The sequence below is a fragment of the Callorhinchus milii genome, unplaced genomic scaffold (assembly GCF_018977255.1).
Source record: "Callorhinchus milii isolate IMCB2004 unplaced genomic scaffold, IMCB_Cmil_1.0 Scaffold88, whole genome shotgun sequence".
Lineage (NCBI taxonomy): Eukaryota > Metazoa > Chordata > Chondrichthyes > Chimaeriformes > Callorhinchidae > Callorhinchus > Callorhinchus milii.
This window is the reverse complement of record NW_024704829.1, coordinates 1-7,739: the sequence shown is the minus strand read 5'-3', so window position 1 is coordinate 7,739 and position 7,739 is coordinate 1. Positions and strand designations below refer to the sequence as shown.

The 7,739-nt window shown below is 44.9% G+C and overlaps 1 pseudogene; it reads left to right on the top strand.

The window, feature by feature from the left end:
• The first annotated feature begins 2,551 nt into the window (after positions 1–2,551).
• On the top strand, positions 2,552–4,248 carry LOC121851677 (annotated as a pseudogene).
• Positions 4,249–7,739: the final 3,491 nt, after the last annotated feature.

Sequence of the window (7,739 nt, the reverse complement as noted above, 5' to 3'; positions counted from 1 at the left end):
ACATGCTCCCCTGCGGTGACATCATCCGCAGACATGGGATTAACTCCCACATGTATGCGAATGATACCCAACTCCACCTTTCCTCCTCTACCCTCAACTCCACGACCACCGATGTCCTGACAGCCTGACTGTACGACATCGAGTCCTGTACAAGAGACAACTTTCTTCAGCTCAAAGTGTGTAAAACTGAGGCCCTCCTGATTGGCTCACGTCAGCGCCTCTGCACCTCAGGCGCTGACAGCATCAGCGTCCAAAGCTGCACTCTTCACATCTCAAAGCCATCAGGAACCTTGGCATTCTGTTCGACCCTGAGCTGTCCTTTCTCCATCATATCTGCGCCACAACTGGCACCGCCTTCCATCACCTCCGGAATGTCGCCAGACTACGGCACTACCTCACCCCTCACATGGCTGAAACTCTAGTCCATGCCTTTATCACCTCAAGGCTGGACTATGGGAACTCTCTCCTCGCCGGCCTTCCCGGCACCTCCCTCCACACTGCAGGTCATTCAGAACTCTGCAGCTCGTGTACTGTCCCGCAATAGGCTTTGTGACCACCTCGCTCCCACCCTCGCTCACCTCCACTGGCTCCCCATCCCCCAGAGGATCGATTTCAAGATCCTCATCCTCACCTACAAGGCCATTCACGGCCTTGCTCCCTCCTACCTCTCCGACCTACTATCCCCCTACCTACCTGCCCGTACCCTCTGTTCCTCTGGCTCTGGTCTGCTCCACATCCCCCGCCCCAACCACCCTACCATCGGTGGCCAGGCCTTCAGCCTCTCAGCCCCTAGGCTCTGGAACTCTATCCCCCAGTGCCTTCGCCTTGCCTCCTCCCTTTCCTCCTACAAGGCCGGTCTCAAGACCTTTCTCTTTGACCGTGCCTTGAGCTCCCCTCTCAACTCTCTACCCCTTCCTCGCTCCCTCCCTACCCTAACCTCCCATACTCCCTGACCATTTCTCCCTTGCTCGGGTCCTGACCCAACTATGCAGCGCCTTGGGACGTCCTCCCGACGTGAAAGGTGCTTTATAAATGGAATTTTGTTGTTGTTGTTGTTGTTGTTGTAGGCTGACTTGCTGCAGTATCCAGTTTTTTCCTTCTGTCCCTTTTTGTCATATTGGCCATTCTCCAATCCTCTGGCACTACCCCTGGTGTGGTGATTGAGAGAATGGAAGGACTGGACTATTTTGGCGCGATCTGCTCTAACACTATTATAGTGAGCGAATCGAGGATATGAGGAACAGTCTGGAAAGAAAAGATTGAGAGTCCTTAAAATATATAATATAGATCACGAGAGGCTGTTTCAACTTGTCCAGAATAGCAAGACTAGAAGACATGAAATGCGATTGGACAGGTTTAAATTTAGAACGAATTTACTCAAACATTACTTCAGTGAGCGAATAGTGAACATATGGAACAGTCTCCCAAGAGAAGCCGTCGAAAAAGGAAGTGTTCTTCTTTTCATACACAGAATAGATTGTTTTCTTTTGTTTACAGTACGGAGGTCGTTTGGGACATATACGCATGCGATATTTAGAAATATTCTTGAGTATCTTGCAGAACTGTTAGACATTTTTTACTTTGTAACATTAATTTACCTTGTCGTAGAATTTCGATAAATGACCAGAGCTATTATGGAGGATAAGTTCAATTAGCTTTTCTGGTGACAAGTTGTTTTCTGTTAATAATAATCTGTCTCGCTTTGTTTAAGCATATTTCGCACGTGGTGGAAAGCGATAGATGAGTTGGATGTTGGGAATGAAATGTGGGAAAACTGGACAGAGGAAATGTGGGAAAGAGTTCCAAGGCAGAGGCCTTGATGGTTAGAATCTCACTCACCAAACATGTAGATACTTTGCTGGTATAGACTGCATTTGTACTACTGGCAAAACGATTTGTTTGCTCTCACTGAGGCCTTGATGTTTGCGAAGCGATCTGATAGACCAGCACGGATCTGGAGTTGGTGCTGGAATAAGCAAAGTAACTGCAAGAGTGAAAGCAGTTCGAAGTTTATATTTTACTGAATAAATTGGAAACACATCTTAGCTCAGTTTGGAACCGGAGATCTATCATACAAGATGAGAATATCATATTGTAATACGAATGGAACATGCTGATCTATAAAAAGCAATACAAAAATGATATTTATATTTCACCTTTCACATCTGGAGGATTAGTAAGGCTCATTCCTCTGCGCAACTGGTTCTATGTCTTGTCAAACACTCAGTTGCTGGACGATTGCAAAAGATAAACGAGTGAAGGTGCCATCCATTGGTGATTCACAATTCAGATAAATAATACTTACACAATGCAACTGAATTTATTCAAAAAAACAATGTTGGAATTTTACAGGTAATTTCAATGTCTTGACTTTGGGTTTAAGATTGTTGAATGTTTATCAACTGAGCCAGGATGGTGATAGTAGGTATTTGTACATCACGATTATATATCAATATTGATAATATATTTATAACATCGTCAATAATTCGTTCTCATTACCGACAGTTTTTGTTTGTGGGGTACTCATGTTCTTACTAAAAGCTGCATAGAAATGTTGTCTTCAGACTACGAGTCTCGGATTTTGCACGTTCAGTTTTCCAGAATGAAACTTCAGTGCTCAAATTTGAAGAGGAAACAATCGCACTTAGTGAAAAATGAAACTCCAGTGCAACGAGAAATTGGAGATCAAACGGATTTAATGGTGGTAAATGCACTGCTACATAATAGTTACAGCATTACTTGATCGTTTTCTCAAGGATCTCAATCTTCTCGTCGGATGGTGCGATGTAAGTGAATAATTTTCTTTCTTTTACCATTTAAATCGAAGCAGCAGCTAATTTCATTTGAGAATGCGTCCTATGTCATAATGTTTCCAATCGCATTTCAACTCTCCAAACGTATAAAAACTACATGTTGTGAAAATAATCTGTTCTGTAGCGTTGTCGGATAGATTGGAAGAATTTGGATAAAATAAACCTCCCCTTCCTGTCCAAGGTCCTGGAATGAGTTGTGGCCTCCCAGCTGCGCTCTTTCCTCTCCACCCCACTCACTATTCGAACCCCTTCAGTCGGGTTTCCGTTCTGCCCATAGCACAGAAACTGCCCTGGTCACGGTCACCAATGACATCCTGACCATCTGTGACCAGGGCTCCCTCTGCCTCCTCGTCCTCCTCGACCTATCGGCAGCATTCGATATGGTCGACCACACTATCCTCCTGCACCGCTTGTCCTCCCACCTAAACCTTCAAGGGCCTGTCCTTGAGTGGTTTAGGTCGTACCTCTCCCACCGTCTTCACTTTGTCTCCACGAATGGTTTGTCCTCCGGCCCCCGCACTCACTGTCTCGTGCGGTGTCCCTCAGGGCTCTGTCCTCGGTCCCTTCCTCTTCACCCTCTACATGCTCCCCCTTGGTGACATCATCCGCAGATATGGGGTTAACTTCCACATGTATGTGGATGACACCCAACTCTACCTTTCCTCCTCTACCCTCAATTCCACGACCCCCGATGTCCTGACAGCTGCGTGTCCGACATCGAGTACTGGACGAGAGTTAACTTTCTTCAGCTCAACGTGCGTAAAACTGAGGCTCTCCTGATCGGCTCACATCAGCGCCTCCGCACCTCAGGCGCTGACAGCATCAGCATCCAAGGCTGCACTCTCCACCTCTCAAAGCCATTCAGGAACCTCGGGGTTCTGTTCGACCCTGAGCTGTCCTTTCTCCCTCATATCCGCGCCACAACTGGCACCGCCTTCCATCACCTCCGGAATGTTGCAAGACTACGGCACTACGTCACCCCTCACGCGGCTGAAACTCTGGTCCACGCCTTTATCACCTCAAGGCTGGACTATGGGAACTCTCTCCTCGTCGGCCTTCCCGGCCCTCCCTCCACACTGCAGGTCATTCAGAACTCTGCAGCTCGTGTACTGTCCCGCACCAGTGACCACATCACACCCACCCTCGCTCGCCTCCACTGGCTCCTCATCCCCCAGAGGATCGAATTCTAGATCCTCATCCTCACGTACAAGGCCATTTCCTACCTCTCTGACCTACTACCCCCCTACCTACCTGCCCATACCCTCCGTTCCTCTGGCTGCGGTCTGCTCCACATCCCCTGCCCCAACCGCCCTACCATCGGTGACCTTCAGCCTCTCAGCCCCGAGGCTCTGGAACTCTATTCCCCAGTGCCTTCGCCGCTTCCTCCGTTTCCTCCTTCAAGGCCGGTCTCAAGACCTTTCTCTTTGACCGTGCCTTGAGCTCCCCTCTCGACTCTCTACCCCATCCTCGCTCCCTCCCTTCCCTCCCTCACCGTGACCATTTCCCACTTGCTCGGGTCCTGACCCAACTGTACAGCACCTTGGGACGTCCTCCCGACGTGAAAGACGCTCAATAAATGGAATGTTGTTGTTGTTGTTGTTCTGTTTATGAATCTAATTTCAATGATTAAGTGTGAAACTACTCAGCCATTGAACTTATATGTTTCCCCTTCAGTCAACTTGATGGCGATTGTAATGCTGTCCCGGTGAAGGTGCGGTCTTCCTGGTGGTCATGGCAGCGCGATCTAATGATTATTATCAATGATGAGATACTGAATCGCATTAATCATATGTATTTCCATTTTAGCTTCTTGTACTACCACCCTGTGTGTAAGTTACGAACTGTTCTGCTGACTTCAGCCACTCGATGTTCTATCTGGCCAACAGTCACCTTCACCTTTGATCGCTATATCGCCATTTGTTGTCAGAAAATAAAAAACATATTGCTCCGTGAAACGGCCAATTTAATTATAACTGCAGCGTGTGTGCTCAGCTATGCGCAGTGCGTTCCAATTTATTTTATGTTGGTTCCTCGTGTCATAGTTAATCATGTCCCGAAATACTGCATTTCAAAACCCAATTACTACACTTCCGCATATTGGACAGCACACACATGGTGGATATGTGTGTTCAATCCTGTACTTGTATCTGTTCTTATTATCCTTATCAATGCTCTGACTGTCAGCCACTTTAGTAGCCAGCAGAGCCCGCGGGAGAATCCGTGTTTGCAGTAGTGGTATTAAACAGAATGATCCTGAGATGAGGAAACGAAGTAAATCCATCATTTTGCTCTTTGCTATATCCAGCAATTTTGTACTTTTGTGGATGACAAATGTTGTGGATTCGTTTCAATAGTCAATTGCAAACTTTTCCCATGAAAACAAATACAATAGCATTCGGAATATCACTCAACAGACTGGATTCACGCTTCAGCTTTTGAGCTCCTGTACGAAAAGTTGCATCTATGCGGCGACTCAGAGCAAGGTTAGAGAGGAAATGAAGAATATTCTTACATATCCATTTGCTCTGTTAGTTCAATGTGTTAAACAAATACTATTATTTTGATAGATTGATTATGAAACGTCGCCGTAAAACCAGCGTCACATGCTATTGCATTTATTTTATCCAAACTCTTCCAATCTATCCGACAACGCTAAAGAACAGATTATTTTCACAACATGTAGTTTTCATACGTTTGGAGAGTTGAAATGCGATTGGAAACATTATGACATAGGACGCATTCTCAAATGAAATTAGCTGCTGCTTCGATTTAAATGGTAAAAGAAAAAAAATTATTCACTTACATCGCACCATCCGACGAGAAGATTGAGATCCTTGAGAAAACGATCAAGTAATGCTGTAACTATTATGTAGCAGTGCATTTACCACCATTAAATCCGTTTGATCTCCAATTTCTCGTTGCACTGGAGTTTCATTTTTCACTAAGTGCGATTGTTTCCTCTTCAAATTTGAGCACTGAAGTTTCATTCTGGAAAACTGAACGTGCAAAATCCGAGACTCGTAGTCTGAAGACAACATTTCTATGCAGCTTTTAGTAAGAACATGAGTACCCCACAAACAAAAACTGTCGGTAATGAGAACGAATTATTGACGATGTTATAAATATATTATCAATATTGATAGATAATCGTGATGTACAAATACCTACTATCACCATCCTGGCTCAGTTGATAACCATTCAACAATCTTAAACCCAAAGTCAAGACATTGAAATTACCTGTAAAATTCCAACATTGTTTTTTTGAATAAATTCAGTTGCATTGTGTAAGTATTATTTATCTGAATTGTGAATCACCAATGGATGGCACCTTCACTCGTTTATCTTTTGCAATCGTCCAGCAACTGAGTGTTTGACAAGACATAGAACCAGTTGCGCAGAGGAATGAGCCTTACTAATCCTCCAGATGTGAAAGGTGAAATATAAATATCATTTTTGCATTGCTTTTTATAGATCAGCATGCTCCATTCGTATTACAGTATGATATTCTCATCTTGTATGATAGATCTCCGGTTCCAAACTGAGCTAAGATGTGTTTCCAATTTATTCAGTAAAATATAAACTTCGAACTGCTTTCACTCTTGCAGTTACTTTGCTTATTCCAGCACCAACTCCAGATCCGTGCTGGTCTATCAGATCGCTTCGCAAACATCAAGGCCTCAGTGAGAGAACAAATCGTTTTGCCAGTAGTACAAATGCAGTCTATACCAGCAAAGTATCTACATGTTTGGTGAGTGAGATTTAACCATCAAGGCCTCTGCCTTGGAACTCTTTCCCACATTTCCTCTGTCCAGTTTTCCCACATTTCATTCCCAACATCCAACTCATCTATCGCTTTCCACCACGTGCGAAATATGCTTAAACAAAGCGAGACAGATTATTATTAACAGAAAACAACTTGTCACCAGAAAAGCTAATTGAACTTATCCTCCATAATAGCTCTGGTCATTTATCGAAATTCTACGACAAGGTAAATTAATGTTACAAAGTAAAAAATGTCTAACAGTTCTGCAAGATACTCAAGAATATTTCTAAATATCGCATGCGTATATGTCCCAAACGACCTTCGTACTGTAAACAAAAGAAAACAATCTATTCTGTGTATGAAAAGATGAACACTTCCTTTTTCGACGGCTTCTCTTGGGAGACTGTTCCATATGTTCACTATTCGCTCACTGAAGTAATGTTTGAGTAAATTCGTTCTAAATTTAAACCTGTCCAATCGCATTTCATGTCTTCTAGTCTTGCTATTCTGGACAAGTTGAAACAGCCTCTCGTGATCTATATTATATATTTTAAGGACTCTCAATCTTTTCTTTCCAGACTGTTCCTCATATCCTCGATTTGCTCACTATAATAGTGTTTGAGCAGATTGAGCCAAAATAGTCCAGTCCTTCCATTCTCTCAATCACCACACCAGGGGTAGTGCCAGAGGATTGGAGAATGGCCAATATGACAAAAAGGGACAGAAGGAAAAAACTGGATACTGCAGCAAGTCAGCCTACAACAAAAACACAACAAAATTCCATTTTATAGCGCTTTCACGTCGGAGGACGTCCCAAGGGCTGCTAGTTGGGTCAGGACCCGAGCAAGTGGGAAATGGTCAGGTGAGGGAGGAGGGAGGGAGGGAGCGAGGAAGGGTAGAGAGTTGAGAGGGGAGCTCAAGGCACGGTCAAAGAGAAAGGTCTTGAGACCGGCCTTGAGGAGGAAAGGAGGAGCGGCGAAGGCACTGGGGGATAGAGTTCCAGAGCCTAGGGGCTGAGAGGCTGAAGCGGCACCGATGGTAGGGTCGGTTGGAGCGGGGGATGTGGAGCAGACCAGAGCCAGAGGAACGGAGGGTAGGGCAGGGTAGGTAGGGGGTAGTAGGTCGAGAGAGGTAGAGAGCAGCGCGAATGGCCTTGTAGGTGA